The sequence below is a fragment of the Euphorbia lathyris genome, chromosome 2 (genome assembly GCF_963576675.1).
Source record: "Euphorbia lathyris chromosome 2, ddEupLath1.1, whole genome shotgun sequence".
NCBI lineage: Eukaryota > Viridiplantae > Streptophyta > Magnoliopsida > Malpighiales > Euphorbiaceae > Euphorbia > Euphorbia lathyris.
The window spans coordinates 136,916,207-136,933,330 of record NC_088911.1 but is presented as its reverse complement, the minus strand read 5'-3'; the positions used below and the strand labels follow the sequence as shown (position 1 = coordinate 136,933,330).

General features: G+C 35.9%; 3 pseudogenes; all 3 read right to left on the bottom strand.

The window, feature by feature from the left end:
- LOC136220056 (DELLA protein RGL1-like) lies at positions 1–16,174 on the bottom strand (annotated as a pseudogene).
- On the bottom strand, positions 4,979–10,199 carry LOC136217522 (scarecrow-like protein 18; annotated as a pseudogene).
- Positions 10,399–14,704, bottom strand: LOC136217521 (DELLA protein GAIP-like; annotated as a pseudogene).
- Positions 16,175–17,124: the final 950 nt, after the last annotated feature.

Below are 17,124 nucleotides of genomic sequence, written 5' to 3'. Positions count from 1 at the left end.
CTTTCAGAAGTAGATCTTTACTGATCTTAAACTTCATGAAAATCGAACTTCTCCATCTCGATTTTAATAATTTGCTTAAGTTGAATATGATGAGCATATGATTGACTTTATAGTTAAAAAATTCTAGATGCTGTGCACACCAAGATAATCTAAGTCTCCTATGATGTATAAAATAGGATTATTAAAGTATTAGTAGAGATTTTGATGAAAACAATGGAGGTTGACTTTTTGATGTGACATGATTGAACAATATATACCTCGATTTATCCTCTAAAACGACTAAAACCACAGCTAATAACATGATAAACCTGAAAAGAACAGAATAAAAAAATTGCATATGAAGAAAAAGTCAACCTTTATGAGCTTCAAGGAGATGGCAGAAAATATCAGTCTCAACGAAAAACAATCATGTGAATGAAATTTTTAAGATTAAAATCAGTCTACTGCAAAATAATTGAGGAAGGTTTTTATATTTTCCAGTAGAAAATCTGCAACATTCATAAGAGTGGATAACAAATATAATAATAGGTAAATTACATTCATGGCCCCTCAACTTTGGCCTTTCTTTCTGGTCCATGTACTTCAAAACTGGAGATAAAAGTTCCTTATGAAAGTAAACAACCTCAAAATGAAAAAGTCCAAGAATTAAAATTGTTTACGTTTTCAATTTTCCAAATCAATGTATTCTTTTTCTTTCTAAACAATCACTTTTTCTCTCCTAACAAAACAATACCTAAATGATCTAAAAAACAAAAAGTTCAAGAATCAAATTTGCTTAGAATATCATTTCCATAAACTCCACAACGGAGGATTACCTCCTGTTGGAGTGATCAAAGGTTAAGAGATTTTATATTGATAAAATGTACAGTTCAGAGAATTTTATGTCCCGTTTTGAAGTTCAGAGGACATAAAAAACATAAGATTAAAGTTGAGAGACCATGGATGTAATTTACCCGTATAATAATGGTTAACCCAAAATCATATTTAACACATTTCAAACGACCAGGTAGCCATTCTTCCAACAGAATCCATTCAAAAGCTGAACAGCCTTGGTATTAATTGAAATTAAAATGCTAATTGGAGCTTGAAGCTCTCGACAAGGTAATCAAAACGAAGGGACACTTGAATTAGGGTAAATTACACCCATGACCATTAAACTTCAAAATGTAACATAAAAGTCACTCAACTTTACACTTTCTAATATTATGGCCACTAAACTTCCATAAACGCTTCAAAATGGCCACTTTCTTGGTATTTTCATTTTTTGAGGTCATAAACGGTCTTTTGAGGCGTTAATTGATCAAAACCTTTTGACCAACTGATCAAGAGTTCGAATCCTGACAACCTCATTTGTTGATTAAATTACACAGCATGGTAATATGTGCGTGTGTTTAAAATCATTATTACAGCCTCTTATAATTTTACATGTCACTCTAACAAGTAGTAAACTTACATATGATCATGAACATGACGCAGACCTCCTATACTTTTACATGTGACCAATAAATAGGAGACTGACCTTAACACAAAATAAGTGGATTAGGGTTTTATTAAATAAGTTTTGGTTTCAAAATTTTGGATTGGCAAGGGTTTAGCCACTAATCCAAAAATAACATGAATATTTACTGTATTCTCTCATATTCTTTCATATTTTTACATGTGACCTACATGTCACCTTTAACACAGGTACTAAATTATATGCGACCCACAAACAAGACATGAAAACAACATGAATCCAACTAGGTTGACTCGATTATAACATGATTTTTTTTTTAGATCAGGTTAGAGTTCACTCATTATAGACTAACCTGATAATCCGTACGACACCAACAGAACCCAGTAGACATAATTTGCAGCGAGAAGCATGAGATTTTTCAGGTAATATCTACGGATACAACTACTGCTTTCACTAGATTTTTAAGCCTTGGAAGTGTTGTGATTCAAATTGCAAAATTTGAGTTCAATGGTGTTGATTGGCTTGGTTAAGTATCTTCAAAACCCTATGTTGCCCGGACATGGATACAGATACGGTATCCAACACGGACACGGATACAGGAAACGTCATTTCTATAAAACACAAGACACGGAAATGTAGGGGAAACGTGTAAATATTAAAAATATATTTTTATGTTTGAGAGTCATTTTTTGTATTAATTAGGAGTTTCATTGCATTGATTCCCTGTTCTTTGGTTATCTGCACATCCAGTCTGTAACTGCTCTAAATCTTTGTCTTTTGGTTTATCTCAGATTTTAATTTTGCTGTACATACAGATCCACATAATCCTTTGCATATTCCTACTCTTTCTTACCTTCAAATAACGATCTATCAATCTTGCTGTTCACCTCTGTTTTTTTTATGGAATAAAATCTGACTGGTTTTTTTTCTCTGGGACATGCGTTTCCTACACAGACTTGCGTGTCCAACTTTTTCATATTACGGAAACGGCCCCGAAACATATCCCAGCAGTTTCCGGACGTTTCCGTATCCGATACGTGTAGGGCTGTTCACGTATCCATGCTTCATAGTCATAACCTTTTATCCTAGTAAATTATGAGGGTTAAATTGCACCGCCCTCAATTTTGACCTTACTTTCTTTATAGCCCCTAACTTCAAAACCCGACATAAAAATCTATAACTTTGGCCTTTACTAACATAAAACTCCAAATTATTGTTAACCAAAGTTTTTAATCTTTCGACCAAGCTAATAACTAGTAATTTTTTCCCCCTCACCCCTAATTTTGCTATTTCACTTTCACCCCTCTATATATTTCAATTTTCTCGCCCTATGTTTTACCCCTTCGTTACATCGTACTCTTTTCCCACACCATATCATAGATCTTACCAAATACCACCTACGCGTGATGCTCTTTTTGAATTCCGAGAGCTTTTGTTAGTAGTAGGTTAATGAGTCCTTCCCAATTATATACCGTTCACTCATCTCATATTTTTTCAATGCGAGATTTCTGTTGATTTTTTGAAAGATAACATGAACTACGAAATTGAAAAAAGAATACTGCAAACGCAATATTCTTAGGCACACATTTATTCAAATTTCCAACATTTTCCAATGCCAACTCACACTTGCATCCCAATTCTCAACAGATACAGCAACATAAATAAATTAAGATTCTCATATGTTATCAACAAAAAAAGTGAACTGCTTAAATGGAAATTTCTTGGCTACAAGATTTTCTTGGCAGAAACATTTTGTGCTCAGTTCAGTCTCTTCTGAACTATATCTCACTGATATAAGCCTCAAGGACACTACAAACCAATTCATTTTACATGCAATGCTTTAGGTTTCAAACACATTAAGATTCTAATGTATGATCATTGTTAAATCTTGAACTTCCAAGCAGAAAGCGAAATCAACGGAGTACTCTTCCATCCAATAAGCAAGCTTTTTCCATCCGGTTCAAGTGAGCAAGCATTCCCAGAAGCAAACTTCCCAGCCATCAGTTTTCCATGCAACAAAGACAATTCGCTCATTTGAGTCTCGACCATCCTAAAACGGGCAAAGAATGCTCGCCAAACATCGAGCTTCACATGCCGGATATGCCTCTCATCTGCATTTGTACCCAAGGCGTTTCTGATTGCCTGACTTAAGTACAAACTTTCTATATCTACCCTGTTAGGACTGTCTCTGAGGCAGAGTTCCAGGCATTCAAAGTATGCACTGAAGTAGAACAAAGTTTCGACAAAATGATTCACAAAAGATAGCGAAATTGAATTAAGCTCAGGTTCTTTAACCACCATGATGCTTGGATTCAGGTTTCTTATCACTTTCATTATGTAATCCAGCCTATCAGGCACTGGAATCAGGCTCTTTAACAAGTATGAACTGTAGACAACTACTGTTTCATTAGCATCTAACTCGAATAAATCTTCATGAAGTTCCAGCATGTCTGACACCATAACTATCTTAAAAGAAAAGGGTAAACTAATCGATTCAGCGAAGCTTGTTAATCTCTTACCGGTATCCTCAATTGATTGCTTCGTGGATGTGCCAACAGCAGTTATTTTTAATAGCTCTAAAGGGCAGACAGATTCTGAAACCAAAGCTTGCATCAAGCATGTCCATTGAACTCCTATCGAGATTCCAAGATCAATCACATGAATCTTCTTTGCTCGGGTGACATTTTCGACTATAGCTTGGATTGCAGCACAATGTGCAATCTGTGGGAAGGGAACTTCTTGGTAGATAGCTAGAAGGTTGTGGCTTGGAGCCATAATTGCCTTATCAATGTTGAAATGCTGCTGTTTTCTCAATCCCTGCGATGTCATTTTTCCTGTTTCTCGGTCGATCCTCTCTCGAAGAGCTTTCGAAAAATAATAAACTACTCTTTCAACAGCATTTCCAGTGCTGGATGACAACTCGTCGCATCGGTTTAGTAACATTCTTGCACGATCATATAGTTGATTGGCTACTTTCTCAGCAGAAGCCATGAGCAATTCAGCAAGCTCCACTTTCTTGGCTGCTTCATCAGGAAGGCCTGATAAGGAAAAACTAAAAGGATTGTCGAGCATCGAGACAACATCAGCTGTTCTGGTAAACGACTGCATAAATCTTTCCCCAGCTATCCTCATGATCTTTTCAGTTGAATATCCATTGTTCGACACGTCTATCGCTGGTGGATCAACGACTCTTTCGCTGCTGAATCGTTTCATTCCTTTGACATGAGTTTTTAGGAGTTCAAGTGAGGCTGAAGCAAATCGAGTTTGACCTTGATGAACATCTTGTTTGCCATTTCGGATTCCACCAAGCTCAACAGTTTGCTCCGAACATGTTTGAAGTACTGGTGAAACAATGCGGTTGTTTGATTCGTTACCGAGATCATAATCCAAAAACGGCTGCTGTTGATGGTGGAAGAAACTCGGATTATGACAAAATCCATGATCTGAGAAATGGGAATCAATGCCTTGTGATTTTTTTGAATTTTCAGCTGCATAACAATGCTCTCCGTTCCCTTTTTCCATACTTTCAGAAGTATTAGTTGTAGAGCTTAACTGATCTTTTTAGCTTTATGAAAATCGAACTTCTCCATCTCGAGTTTAAGTAGGAGACAGTTTGATGAAACCAATGGAGTTTGACTTTAGGTGTGAAAACGACCTGGACAATGTAAGTAGACCTTGATTCATCCTCTAAAACGACCAAAACCACAGCTGGTAACATGATTAACCTGAAAATAACAGAATTATAAAACTTTCCTATCTAACACACATCTACACCTGAATGCCCATTAGGTATCTTGATCACTTGGTCAAAGAGTCTCTGATACCACCAAAAGTTTAAACTGATAGTTAAAGGCACAATCCGTAGTAATATCTGACGCCCATGAAACCACATTTTCAATTTTCTAAATTACTATATTCTGAGCTTTCTCTTTTTAAACAACAACTTTTTCTCTCCTGACCAAATAATACCTAAATAACCTCAAAACTGAAAAGTTCAAGAATTAAAATTGCTTAAAATACCATTTCCATAAACTCCATAATGGAGGGTTACCTGTTATTGGAGTGGTCAAAGGTTAAGAGATTTTATATTGGTAATCTATAAAGTTCAGAGACTTTTACGTCCGATTTTAAAGTTCATAGGCCATAAATAAAAGAAAATCAAAGTTGAGGGGCTGTGGATGTAAGTTACCCATATAATAATGGTTAACCCAAAAATCATATTTAACACAAGGTCCCTCTCAAAACACCATTTTTAAGGTCACATCTAGCCATTCTTCCAACAGAATCCATTCCAAAGCTGAAGAACCTTGGTATTAATTAAAATGAAAATGATAATTGGAACTTGAAGCTCTCGACAAGGTAATCAAAACGAAGGAACACTTAGTTTAAGGTAAATTGCACCCATGGCACTAAATTTTACTCATCATTGCCATTAAATTTTAAAAAGTAACACAAAATTAACTCGACTTTACACTTTCTAATATTATGATCATTAAACTCCAATTAACGCCTCATAATTAAGAATCACATTTACCACGGAACCATATTTTCTATTTTCCAAAATCACAATTTTTGGAGATTTCCGGAGATTTCTCTCTTAACCAAACAATACTTAAATGACTTCAAAACGAAAAAAGTTTGAAAAATTAAAGTTACTTAGAATATCATCAATACTTAGAATTTTCATTTTTTGAGGTCATAAATGGTCATTTTAAGGCTTGGATTGCAGTTTAGTGGCCCTAATATTAGAAAATGTAAAATTGAGTGACTTTTATGTTACATTTTGATATTTAGTAGCTATACCGTGAAATAAATAAAGTTCAATTGCCATGGGTGTAATTTACCCCTTGAGATTATTCCCGGTATAATATGTGTATATGCACAATAGTTAATGAACAAAAAGTTTAGATTAATGTATTTGGTACAAAATCGAAAGATGTTGATGAATGAGCTATGATGAAGGCTGATTGATTATTAAGGGCAGCATAAAACAATTTACAGAGACAAGTCAGATTGGTAGTATAACACAATTTACAAAGACAAGTTAGATTTACACGACAGAATTGACATAATTATCATTTTCTTCCATTTATATCATATATCATCGATCACAAAGAACATATTTCTATGCATAACGCAATTATAACTCGATAATGATAATCCGAATTGGCACTCCCACAAATTATGTTGGATTTCATTTGATGCTCTATTAAGTTAATCATTTATTGAAAATGAGGCTATAAAAACCTCTAAGCAGAGAATGCATGGTAACAGATTCTGGTCTATCTTGCAGTAATAACTAGAAATTCAGATATATATTCCGGGGTTAAATGTACTGTTGGTCATTGATTTTGGGGTTTGTCTCAAAATGGTCACTGAACTTCAATTTGTTCCAATAAAGTCATTCAACTTTGGTGTTTGTTTCAATCCGGTGACTTCAGACAAAAAAGACTACCGGAATCATGACGTGGCGTCACATTAGAAATTTACCAACTAGATTAAAACTTATAATAGCAAAAGAAATAATATAACTACACACAATTGACCTGTAATGGAATTTCAGAGACACCAAATCCTTGTGTATTATATCCACTATCAATAGAAGTTTGCTGATTGGAATAAATCGTGAATGAAATTTGCGAAATAAACCCATTAATTAACACCAAAACAAACACAGTAGTGAAATATGAAAACAAATAATCAAACACATTATAATACATTTAATCTAAGGGCGATTCTGGTAGTACTTTTCGTATGAAGTCATCGGAGTGACTTTGTTGAAACGAAAACCAAAGTTGGATAACTTTATTGAGTCAAATTGAAGTTCAATGATCATTTTAAGACAAACTGCAAAATTCAGTGATCAATAGTACATTTAATCCATATATTTCGTAGACACCTTCTAGGGGTGGTACACGACCTCCAACTTCACATGAACCAAAACGAATTTAATGGGTTAGTGTTTTAATAAACAGATAACAAGTCATTTTTAGGTTAACCAAAACTTACACGGAAGTATTGATTGATTTTTTTTGAAAGCACGTTAAGATTGACTTCTTAAGCAGGTAATATCATCTCATACAGACACCACTACTGTTTGCACTAGACATAACCCAGTAGACATAATTTGCAGCGAGAAACATGAAAATTTTCAGGTAATATCATCTCATACAGACACCACTACTGTTTGCACTAGATTATAAATCCTAAGAGATTTTTGAGGCTTGAAGTGTTGTGATTCAAATTGCAAAATTTGAGTTCAATGGTGTTAATTGGCTTGGTTTGATAAGATCTTCAAAACCATTTATCCTAGTAAACTATGAGGGGGTAAATTACACACATGGACCCTCAACTTTGACCTTCCTTTCTTTATGGTCCCTTAACTTTAAAACCGGACATAATAGTATCCTTTACTAACGTAAAAATCCAAATTACCGTTAATGAAAGTTTTTAATCTTTTGACCAAGCTAATAACCAGTAATTTTTTCCCTCTCACCTCCTAATTTTGCTATTTCACTTTCACCCCTCTATATATTACAATTTTCTCTACTCTTTTCCCACACCATATCATAGATCTTACCAAATAGCACCTATGCATGATGCTCTGTTCGGATCCAGAGAGCTTTTGCTAGTAGTAGATTAATGAGTCCTCCCAATTATATAGCGTTCACTCATCTCATATTCTTTCAGTGTGAGATTTCTGCTCATTATTTGAAAGGAAATATGAACTATGAAATTGAGAAACGAATACTGCAAACGCAATAATCTTGAGTACACATTTATTCAAATTTCCAACATTTTCCAGTGCCAACTCATACTTGCATCCCAATTCACAACAGATGCAGCAACATAAATAAATTAACATTCCCATATGTTATCAACAAAAAAAATGAATTGCTTACAAGCAAATTTCTTGGCAGAAACAGTTTGTGCTCAGTTCAGTCTCTTCCATCCCAGACACGCGAAAAATTCTTTGAGAGACGAGTTTTTTCTGTACTATATCTCACCGATATAAGCCTCAAGGACACTACAAACCAATTCATTTATATGCAAATGCTTTAGGTTTCAAACACATTAAGATTCTAATGTATTATGATTGTTAAATCTTGAACTTCCAAGCAGAAAGCGAAATCAATGGAGTACTCTTCCATCCAATAAGCAAGCTTTTTCCATCCAGTTCAAGTGAGCAAGCATTCCCAGAAGCAAACTTCCCGGCCATCAGTTTCCCGTGCAACAAAGTCAATTCGCTCATTTGAGTCTCCACCATACTAAAACGGGCAAAGAATGCTCGCCAAACATCGAGCTTTACATGTCGGATATGCCTCTCATCTGCATTTGTACCCAAAGCGTTTCTGATTGCCTGATTTATGTATAAACTTTCTATATCTACCCTGTTAGGACTGTCTCTGAGGCAGAGTTCCAGGCAGTCAAAGTATGCACTGAAGTAGAACAAAGTTTCGACAAAATGATTCACGAAAGATAGCGAAATTGAATTAAGCTCAGGTTCTTTAACCACCATGATGCTTGGATTCAGGTTTCTTATCACTTTCATCATGTAATCCAGCCTATCAGGCACTGGAATCAGACTCCTTAACAAGTATGAACTGTAGACAACAACTGTTTCATTAGCATCTAACTCGAATAAATCTTCATGAAGTTCCAGCATGTCTGACACCATAACTATCTTAAAAGAAAAGGGTAAACTAATCGATCCAGCGAAGCTTGTTAATCTCTTACCGGTATCCTCAATTGATTGCTTCGTGGATGTGCCAACAGCAGTTATTTTTAATAGCTCTAAAGGGCAGACAGATTCTGAAACCAAAGCTTGCATCAAGCATGTCCATTGAACTCCTATCGAGATTCCAAGATCAATCACATGAATCTTCTTTGCTCGGGTGACATTTTCGATTATAGCTTGGATTGCAGCACAATGTGCAATCTGTGGGAAGGGAACTTCTTGGTAGATAGCTAGAAGGTTGAGGCTTGGAGCCATAATTGCCTCACCAATGTTGAAATGCTGCTGTTTTCTCAATCCCTGAGATGTCGTTTTTCCTGTTTCTTGATCGATCCTCTCTCGAAGAGCTTTCGAAAAATAATAAACTACTCTTTCAACAGCATTTCCAGTGCTGGATGAAAACTCTTCGCATCGGTTTAGGAACATTCTTGCACGATCATATAGTTGATTGGCTACTTTCTCAGCAGAAGCCATGAGCAATTCAGCAAGCTCCACTTTCTTGGCTTCTTCATCAGGAAGGCCTGACAAGGAAAAACCGAAAGGATTGTGGAGCATCGAGACAACATCAGCTGTTCTCGTAAACGACTGCATAAATCTTTCCTCTGCTATCCTCATGATTTTTTCATTTGAATATCCATTGTTGGACACCTCTACCGTTGGTGGATCAATGGCTCTTTCGCTGCTGAATCGTTTCATTCCTTTGACATGAGTTTTTAGGAGTTCAAGTGAGGGTGAAGCAAATCGAGTTTGAACTTGATGAACATCTTGTTTGCCATTTCGGATTCCATCAAGTTCAACAGTTTGCTCCGAACATGTTTGAAGTACTGGTTGTGAAACAATGTGGTAGTTTGATTCGTTACCGAGATCATAATCCAAAAACGGCTGCTGTTGATGGTGGAAGAAACTTGGATTATGACAGAATCCATGATCTGAGAAATGGGAATCGATGCCTTGTGATTTTTTTGAATTTTCAGCTGCATAACAATGCTCTCCATTCCCTTTTTCCATACTTTGTAGAGCTTAACTGATCTTTTGAGCTTCATGAAAATCGAACTTCTCTATCTCGAGTTTAAGTATTCGCTTACTGTTTGATGAAACCAATGGAGTTTGACTTTAGGTGTGAAAACGACCTGGACGATGTAAGTATACCTTGATTTATCCTCTAAAACGACCAAAACCACAGCTGGTTACATGATAAACCTGAAAATAACAGAATTATAAAACTTCCCTATGAAGAAAATATCGAGCTTTATGGGCTTCAAGAAGATTGCAGAAAATTTCAGAGTTTCAAAAACGGTGATGCTTGGGAATGTAACAGTGTAACCCAAAATATCATATAGATACAGATATTGTTTATTGTTTATTTTGGCTCAAGCCCCATTGCTTGGAGTCTCGCGGCTTTAGATCTTTCATTCTGGTACCACCTGAACCAATACCATATAGATATTGTTATTTAGCTCAAGTCCTAGCCCTTTCACCCTGGTATCACCCCTTCACGACCAATACTATTTGAACCAACTGTTCAAGCTGATGATAGTTACGACTCAATAATAGCTTTTGTTATAATCTCTTATGCACCCGTACGTGAATGTTTCCGGACTTGAAACATGTACAACACAGACCAAACTACCATGTGTTTAAATTTTGTCAATAAATGAGGTTGCAAGAATTCGAATGCTCGACCACTTTATCTAAGAGGCTTCAATACCATGTCAAGGAACCATTAGGTCTAATCCAAGCTTAAGCTGATAGTTAAGACTCAATAATAGATTTTATTATAATCTCTCACATGTCCCATTGCTTGGAGTCTCGTGGCTTTAGGCCTTTCACCCAGGCGCCACCTCTTCAAGACTGGGTCGTTAGGCCCACCAACTTTAGCGTGGTTCGTCGAACCAAAACATTATACGTGGAGGGTTGACTCTGAAACCAATTGTAAAAGTCCGGTCCAATAACATCTACATATCGTATGCTTTAGCGCAATTCCTATTCCTTAAAACGTGTCAACATATTTTAGAAACACACTTTATTAATATAGCTTAATCACTTCATTTTTGATGTGAAATTCAGTTGATTACTAAATATTTAGATATATATTCTGTAGCCACATATGTTCACAGAAACTCTTATTCATTCGCATTTTCACATTTCGTGTCCGTTTCCGTTTCTTTTTCGTTTCCATTACCGTTTCCTAGCTAATTTTTCTTAGAAATAACGTTTCTCAGTATCCGTTTCCATTTCATTTCCGGGTTCCATTTCCGTGCAACATAGGTAGCCACATTATAAGGGTGGTAATTGTGTTCACGATTCCCAACACGACACAACCCAACAGGAATTAAGTGGGTTAGTGTTTAACTAATTCTCAAGTTCAATCCAACATGCCAACTAATAAATTTATATTAAAAAAAACTAAATTAAAATTAAGGGATAATATTCAAATTTAACTCTATGTTATTGGTGGAAAACATATCTAGACCCCACTTACAAAATAACTATGTTATATTGAAAGTTAGAGCATTTTTGTAAAAATAAATAAATTAATATCAACTTGTTCTAGATAAGTTGTAAAGCTACTTTCCCAACTTTTAAGGAAATCAATTTTGCTTTGCATTTAGCAAAATGATGCTTTTAGAGTCTGGGAAAGTCGTTTAGGTTAAACTTCAGATTTGTCTAAAAAAGCAAGTTGACCTTACCGGACCTTATATTATATAGATATTTTTACATATATTCGTTTTTTGTTATTTTGTTAAATGTTTTTTTTATTTATTTACACGTTTGTTGATTTTTGTTGAATTAATTGACTAAATTTTAGTTTGATGCTTTTTTATTAATAATAATCATAATTTAATTTTAATTTTAATTTTTTTATAAAGATATTAGTTGAACCGATCAGGTTTGGACGAGTTTAGATATTAGTTCCTTTAGCATAACCAATCCCGCCCGAGTCCAATGAAATGAAAAGATAATGCAAATTGGGCTTGGGAAAGATGTTTATGTGTCAAGCTTCATTAGATTTGGCCTGACTCAGCCATGAATAGATCTAGTGGCTGATGTGTATCACTGTTAATAGGAAAAATTGGTTACGTGACATTTGTCGTTAATGTGACCTCAAATTATATCGTTCACTATGTGAATAGTTAAGTTTAAGGTTAGACAGTTTCGTATGGAGGTTTTTTTTTTTTCTCAATAATCATAGGATTACATTTTATTCCTAAATTAAATTATAATTCTCAACAATAAAAATGGAGTAAATTAAAATTTAATTCATTATTTATTTTAAATAAATGAAAAAACATTTAAAAAACAATAAAAATCCGCATATAAGCAAGGAAAAAATATTATATTATGGATAGATTGGGCTAGGCTCGGCTTTTGCACATCCCAAACCCGACTCATTTTAGGTGTAGCTGAACCGACACGGACCAAATACATAACAACCCGACCTAATATCATGTAGATATTGTTTGTTTTGACCCCAATCCAACACCTTGAACTTCACAATTTTAAAACGTGTCTACTTGTATTGGATTCCCACCTTATTAATAAGCCGCCGTCACTCTTTCTCCATTTTCGATGCAGGATTCAGTTCATTCCTTCCTCTTGCCATCCCTTAGGACCTCTTCTTATTCAGACCTTCTACCCCGGCACCACCCACTCCGGACCGAGTTGTTACAAAATATGGAATATACATGTCCAAACCCAATGTACTCTACTACTAACCAATTCATTTACATGTAATACTTTGAGTTTCAAATGCATTAATATATGATGATATGTTAAATGTTGAACTTCCAAGCAGAAAGCGAAAATAAAGGAGTACCCTTCCATCCAATAAGCAAACTTTTTCCATCAAGTTCAAGTGAGCAACCATTCCCAGAACCAAACTTCTCAGCCATCAATTTTCCATGTAACAAAGACGATCTACTCAGTTCATTCTCCACCATCCCGAACCGGCCAAAAAACGCTCTCCATACATCAAGCTTCGCCTGCCGGATACTCCTCTCTTCTCCTTCACTTGCCAAAATGTTTCTAATTGAATCACCAAAGTACGAACTTTCTATATCTTCTCTGTTTGGATTGTCTCCTAAGAAAAATTCCAGGCAATCAAAGTATGCACTGAAGTAGAACACAGTTTCAACGAAACGATTGACGAAAGACGGCGAAATCGAGTTAAGTTCGGCTTCTGTAACAACCATGATGCTTGGCTTCAGCATTCTGATCACTTTCATCATGTATTCTAGCGTATCTGGTACTTGAATTAGGCGCATCAGTAAGTAGGCACTGTAAACAACTACGGTTTCATCAGATTTTAAATCGAATTTATCTTCGCGGAGTTCAAGCATGTCGGATACCATTATTATGTTGAATAAAAATGGTAAATGAATGGACTCCGCGAAGCTCTTTAGCCTCTTACCGGTATCCTTGATTAGTTGTTTCGAAATCATCGAAATCGTCCCAACAGACGTTATCTTTAATAGCTTGAAAGGGCAGTCTGAATCTGATACCAAAGCTTGCATCAAGCCTGTCCATTGAATTCCTGTTCTGATTCCGAAATCAATCACATGAATCTTCTTTGCTCCGGTGACATTTTCGATTACAGCTTGGATTCCAGCGGAATGAGCAATCTGTGCAAAAGGAACTTCTCGGTACACCGCGAGAAGTTTCGGGTTTAGAGACATGATTGCCTCATCAATTTTGACAAGCTGCAGTTTCGTTTTTACTATTTTTCCCGTTTCTTCGTCAATTCGCTCTCTAAGGGCTTTCGAGAAGTAGTAAACTACTCGTTCGACTGCATTTCCTGTGCTCGATGATGATTCATCGCATTGTTTTAGCAAAATTCGTGCACGATCATATAGTTTACAGCCTACTTTCTCAGCAGAAGCTATAAGCAGTTCAGCAAGCTCAACTTTCTTGCCTTGTTCATCAGGAAGGCCTGATAACGAAAAATCGAAAGGGTTATCAAGCATCGAAACAACATCAGATGTTCTCGAAATCGATTGCGTAAACCTTTCTGCAGCTATTCTCATGATGTTTTCAGTTGAATATACATTGTCTGAAACTGAAACCTCTGGATCAATGATTGGCTTAATGACTCTTTCCCTGTTGAGTCGTTTCATTCCTTGATTATGAGTAACTAGGAGTTGGAGTGAGGATGAAACAGATCGATTTCGATCCATCTTCTTCGGTTGATGATGATGAACATCTTGGTTTTCATTCTGAAGGACTTCATCAAGCTCAGCCATTTCCTCAAAACATGTTTGAAGTGGTGGAGAATGGATATTGTACCTCGATTCATCAGCAATATCATAAGGAAACAACGAATCGTGTTCGTGGTCGAAGAAAATCGAATTATTGTTGCAGAATCCATAATCTGAGATGCTGGAGTCGATGACTTCTGATTCTTTTGAGTTTTCAGGTGCATAACTATGTGATCTGTTTGGTTCTTCCATAGTTTCAGAAGTGTGATTTGTAGAGCTTAATTGATCTTGAGGTTCATGAAAACTGAACTTCTCCATCTCAAGTTTAAGAAGTTGCTTACAGATGTAAGAAATTCTAGATAATTTGGAAAGATAAGACACTGGAATTTCTTAATCTAAGCTTCCTATGATAACAAACACTTCAAGTTGAAGTATTCAAACACAGTTTGATTAAACCAATGCAGTTTGAAATGAAATGATTGACAACCTGGATGCCGACTTGGACAGCTGATACCATGATCAAATTATAATTATAATAATAAAAACATGCATATTAAGAAAACAACAAAAAAAGATCAAGCTGAGACTTCGAAAGCAGAAAATATCAGTTTCAACTAAAATAGACCAGGACAGTAAACATGGATATGTAGATTATGTGCCCATTTGGTTCTCGTTTTTGTAGTTCTGGTTGTTTTACTCCGAACGTTTGGTCAGGACTGAAATATAGCTCTTGATAGCTATAGGCACGGAAACTCTTCATGACAAGCATTTCACCGTTTCCGGAGGATGTGGGAAATGGAAACTCTCGGAAACTGATACTAAATGTTTACAGGCACGTTTCTGTAATTGTAATTATCCAAAATACGAAACTCGTCCTCAGCGTTTAAGAGGTTTCCCCTTAGAGAAAATCATTTATAATCTACCAGCAACAAGTCCTATATATTTGCTCTATGTTATTGGTGGAAATCACATGGATGTGAACACTAACTAACATGAACAGCAAGAACAGCAACATCAACGAACAAAAAGAAGGAGAATTAATTCATTCGAGTACTCTTCAACTCAATTAATCACACTTGCATTAATGTCCTTCAATATGCTTTTCATACCTTTAATAATCAGCAAGTCAATTCCAATCCCACAAGGTACGAAACTCACAAACTAATATTTGCATAAGTATGATAAAAGTTGCTAAAAGAGAGAAAGAATGTTTGTGAAATTACCTCCTCCATGGCAGCGGCATTAGATAGAAGCAAATCACCAGAACTTGCCGGTGCTGCTCTTGAACCACGGGAAGAATAGCAGCTAACCATTTCAAAAACGAAAGTAAATTATAGGGATCCTTCCCACGAAAGTAAAACAACGAATAAACCACCAACAGATTCAGAAAAGCGAAATTCGATACTAATTGGAAGGGGGAAGAAGAAAATTCAATTCGAATTACAGTTAAATGGGAGGACCTGCTTCTTTCTTCTCGGAGGAGGTGCCACTACGTTGTAGAATTTCGAGCTCGACGAGACTGAGAGACATGAGGCCGAGGCCAGACGTAATACCGGCGGCGAAGGTGAAATTCAACGAGAAAGGACAGGAGATGCCACCAGTAAATGAACCATGAAATCGAATCCTTCTGCGACGTCATTTAGGAGGCCTACCATTGTTAATTGGTTCGCGTCACGTGATAAGCGCATGTCACTTTATGAGTTTTAGGAAGAGAGGATTTGTGGTCGGTAGACCGTTCATGGACCGCTGCTCACCCGCCCAATCCGCACTTTGTGTTTGAATTTAAACATGCATATTTGATATTTGTTTTTGTTCGGCTCAGATCTGTTCAAATCCATACATAAATTAAATTAGATTTGAGATTTGTCTCCAAAACCAAATCGATGCGACTAGACCTTTTATATATATATATATGGTTGCATAGGCGAAGTAGAACAAGTCCGTAGAGATAATAGAGAATTCTTCAGAAAATTCTAAGGATGCTTTAGTGAAGTAACAGAGAATCCTAGAGAAAATTTAGAAGAATGCTTCAGTCCAGAGAATACTCTAAAAATTGAAAATTTGGATAGGATTGGTTTGTATCTATCTAAAGCCGCATGCATAAGAATTTTCACTTTTTTTTTTATCTCCGATTCAATATTATGAAAATTCAAGATGTATGTATTCATGATTCAAGCAATTGCAGACCCCATGCTGTTTTTTCATACACAATCCTTTTCATATTCATCTAGTAAGGCCAATGTCATCAACACACATGCAGTAAACAAGAAACACGTCCTCCTTGTTAAAATTGTATCTGTGCAATTATAATAGGCCTCAGACCATACATAATCACAAGCAATGAAATGTATAAGCTTAGTGGCCATGCATGAATGCTATGCAATACACAATGCTTAAAAACGTTGGCTATGTAGCCATTTTAATTTCCAAAGTCACGATTCAAGTCAAGTTGTAAAGAATTCTCCAAGTGTTCACAAAATTCTAAGTTGTATTGGCCTACTCACCTAGTTAACTCCTAGCAAGCCTACTGTAGATCACTCTTATCTTTGGTACTCAAATTATGCCACCGAGAATTATGTTGGGCCAAATGTATTCGACATGAAAGGCATGTCACCAACAACGGAGAAATTAGTCATGGAGTTGATGAATATAAAGGAGAATTCTGTTATAGAGAGCACTCTTATACTTGAAGAAATCTAAAAGGAATGAAATATTTCTTACTATGTGATAAAAAGAAG